The sequence below is a fragment of the Podarcis erhardii genome, assembly GCF_964252035.2.
Source record: "Podarcis erhardii genome assembly, chromosome: 15".
Classification (NCBI taxonomy): domain Eukaryota; kingdom Metazoa; phylum Chordata; class Lepidosauria; order Squamata; family Lacertidae; genus Podarcis; species Podarcis erhardii.
This window is the reverse complement of record NC_138505.1, coordinates 6,275,501-6,279,556: the sequence shown is the minus strand read 5'-3', so window position 1 is coordinate 6,279,556 and position 4,056 is coordinate 6,275,501. Positions and strand designations below refer to the sequence as shown.

Genomic DNA, 4,056 nt, shown 5'->3' with positions numbered 1-4,056 from the left:
TTTCTGCAAATCCAGGACTGTCCCTGTAAAATATCGAACATAGTTCTATGGCAAAAACTGTGTGGAAACATTGAAAGAAACAATCATCTCCATGATGTGTCTTCAAAACATACAGTAAAACATCACTCAAAGTGATGGTCCTACCGGATATTGCCTTTCCTTATCAGTGACTGTTATCTTCCCCATGATCTGTCTTCAAATAATCCAGGAAGACGTCCTGTGATAGGTTTCTCCTGCCAGGCATTGTATTTATTTATCCCAAAAGTTGCCCAATGTTTGTTGATATGCAGGTTTCCGACAAAGGCAATTAATTAAGTTACACGGCACAGAATCACCCCTTGGAACATAATTCGGCGCCTGCTGTATTGCATACATGATCCTATTATTTCCTGGTGACACTTTTCCATGGGTGGGGCCCATCCATCGAAGATTTGCTCATGGCTTGAAGGGCAATATTGCTCACAATTGCTCAAGAGAGGAATTTCATTTCCAGAAGTAAGGCAAGGGGACCGTATAAAAGGTCTCACCCTCCAAGGATCCGGACATACACTTCTGATCTTCACTACTGCAGTTTTTCCAGTTGGCATTTGGGGTAAGTCTGGAGATACCACCCACTCTATTGATTATATTTGTGGGAGGTCTGAACTTTGAATATTCAAGATGTATGAGGATAACCTTGTTTCCAGATTAGGTGTCCTTGGGTTGCATCTAACTACATTCTACTTAGAATAGACACAGTGAAATGAATGAACCTTTGTTAGCCATGTCTATTGTCCCCATGGGTATCCTCTGAGTAAAACTACCATGGACTTTGAATACCATCTCTGGGCAGAGATTTTAAGTGAAGTCTGCTAGCAAGTAATTGACAGATTGTAGGCATTGGTGAATGAAGGAGTCAAGAGAATCTCTGGCAGTGTTCTTAACTTGGTAGTAGAGCATCTGCTTTGCATACAAAAGGTCCTAGTTTCAGTTCCTGACATCTCCAGGTAGGGCTGAAATCACCCCCTGGAAAGCCACTGCCAATCACTGTGTAGACAATGTAGAAATAGCTCAGTGATCAATGATCTGATCCAGCATGTGGCCACTTACTATGTTCATGGGTAGGCTAGTCCCGAAGGGACTAGAGTCCAAGGCATATTTTCTCCCTTAAAGAGATTAAGGAGCATTGTCACCTAAGGCAGGAGCTTCTTTAGTTTAGATCACTTGCTTTGCCAGATGAGCATGCTGTATGTTCAGTCAAGGAGCAACAAAGGGGGTGATGGTTTCCCCCATTCTGAACCTCAATATAGGTACACGTTGGTCTCAGCTACTAGGAGCACAGAAAGCTGCCTTACGCTGAGTCAGGTACCACTGACTAGTCTAGGTTAGTATTGTTAGCATTGATTGGCAGTGGTTTTCCAGAGATCAGAAAGGGGATAATCCCAAATATACCAGGAGATGCTAGATTGACTAATGGTTTGATGTTCCTGTTTATATGTTCCTGTTTTACAAAATTAGATATCCAGTGTACATTGGGTGTACATTGAGTGAGACCCACAGCAGTTAAAATATGTATTTATTTACTTAAATTTGAACTGCATCATCATTCCTCCAAGGAGCTCAAGATACGTAGTTTTCCTCCTATACATTTTATCTTCACAACTCTGTGCAGTAGGTTGGCCTGAGAGGACTTGACTGGCTCAAGGTCACCCAGTAAGATTGGTGGCTGGGTAGGGATTTAAACTCAAGTCTCCTAGATCTTAGTCTGGTGCTGTAACCACTAAGCCACACTGGCTCCATTTAGAAATTGATTTCAGCTTCTAACACAGACAGAACGTTATAGATGCCTCCTACAGGGAGGGAAGGCCACCATATTGTGAGCTGCTTTGAGTGGAAGACTAAGAAAGATATGCTTGTGCTGGACCTTCCTTGAAAGGCTATTTCTTCATTTCTCACAGGACTCCAAATTTGACCGATATCAAGATGTGCTCCCGCAACGATAGAGGATGCCGCAACAAACCACAGGACTCCTGCCAACAGCAACCTCCTGTGGTTACTCCACCTCCATGCAACCCTCCTCAGGTTGTCCCACCACAGTGCCCAAAACAACCTCCCGTGGTCATCCCACCTCCATGCATTCCTCCTGTGGTTGTCCCACCCCCTTGCCAGCAGCAGACAAAGCAAACTCCCCAGTGGCCAGGCCAGCAGAAGTAAAGGAGACTTGTCTCCCAAGGAAGACCTGTTTGGTCTCTGAAGGGGCAACAAGTTCTGTTGTGAGCCGCCTCTGGCTGAAAGAAGCGGAACACCCCCAGAACCTATTCCATGTCTTACTTCCTGCATAAAAATGTATCAGATATTTTATCCATCTGGAATGGAAATCCCAACGTCTTTCATTCATCCTGAAATGTGACCTGAAAAAGAAATATATATATATATATATCCCTTTTCTGTTTTCGTTCCTATTTGGACAACAGTAACCAATAAAATCATATGCTAAGCTAAGACTGTATGTTGTAGTTCTATTATTCCTTACACTGGTGTTCCTTTTTACATCTGCTGCACCTAAACATTTCCTTTGTGTGTGTATTTGTGAGTTAAAGAGGAACCAGTGGCACTCCAGATGAGGCTGAACGACAGATTCCACCAACCCTTTGCAGCATGGCCAGGAATGCTGCGGCATGTGATTCTGCAGCATCTCAAGGGCCAATGTTTCCCCAGACCTATGTTAGCATCTTGTAAAGGTAAAGGGACCCCTGACCATTAGGTCCAGTCGTGGCCGACTCTGGGGTTGCGGCGCTCATCTCGCTTTATTGGCCGAGGGAGCCGGCGTACAGCTTCCAGGTCATGTGTCCAGAATGACTAAACTGCTTCTGGCGAACCAGAGCAGCGCACGGAAACGCCATTTACCTTCCCGTCAGAGCGGTACCTATTTATCTACTTGCACTTTGACGTGCTTTTGAACTGCTAGGTTGGCAGGAGCAGGGACTGAGCAACGGGAGCTCACCCCATGGCGGGGATTCGAACCACCGACCTTCTGATCAGCAAGTCCTAGGCTCTGTGGTTTAGCCCACAGCGCCACCCGCATCCCTTAGCATCTTGAGGGAACCCTAAAAATGAGATAAAATCAAGTGTCTAGTCCATGTGGCTATGATTTGTATTTGAAAACCAGCAGACAGTGTCTGAAGAAATCTCTGGGTGCCAGAGGAATGAGCAGAACCTCCTGGTGTGTGGAAATACAACTCTGTACAGGGGGAACAAGGGATTTCCTAACAACTCTCAGCAGCCTTAACAAACTTAAGTCCCCAGGATTCTTTGACAGGAACCACAAATGGTTAAAGTTGGATCACGATTGCTTTAAATGTAAGGTGCAGTTGGAGTGAAAGCTAATCCACAGTGTAAAGAACATAAGAAGTCACCTGCTGGATCAGGCCAATGGCCCATCTAGTCCAGCACCCTGATGTTTTTGGTGAGCCTACAAGCAAGGCATGGGTACCAGAGCACTCTGCCCAGCAGATTTCCAGCAAATGGCATTCAAGGGACTACTGCCTTTGACAGTGGAGGCAGAGTCTATCCATAGTGGCGAGCTGCATAGGGTCACCATATTTCAAACAGTGAAAATCTGGACAGAAAATTTGTTGAGTTTTTTGGGGGAGGGCAAAGTTGCTGAATATTTTTTTTTCCTTTGAGCTATTTTAAGGGGAAATTGGCATTTCCAACATGAGCTGCCATATGTCCAGATTTTTCTTGACATTTGGCTGATTTCTACCCAGACACTGTTAAGGTATGACTCCGGATGTATAGCAACCCTAGAACTGAGAGCCTTGCTCCCCAAATTCAAGAGACAACCAAAACCAAACTCTTTTTACAAATAAAGGAGATCGAGCAAGACAACCTGCCCACAAAATATCATGGTATCTGCACATTGGGACCAATACCGAAATTCGAAAAGCGTCTGTAACTGGAAATGAACTGAGGTGTCTCCTCATCCAATAATCTCTCATAAGGATGATGTCATGCCTCTATCTATCTTTTCTGTGAAGAACAGGAATGATGGCTCTCTTCGTGGTATGCTAATAT

General features: G+C 44.6%; 1 long non-coding RNA gene across 1 annotated transcript; it reads left to right on the top strand.

Moving 5' to 3' along the window:
• Positions 1 to 2,481, top strand: LOC309330112. Its single transcript, XR_014151274.1, has 2 exons — positions 1 to 592; positions 1,938 to 2,481. It is a non-coding gene; the product is annotated as an uncharacterized lncRNA (long non-coding RNA).
• Positions 2,482 to 4,056: the final 1,575 nt, after the last annotated feature.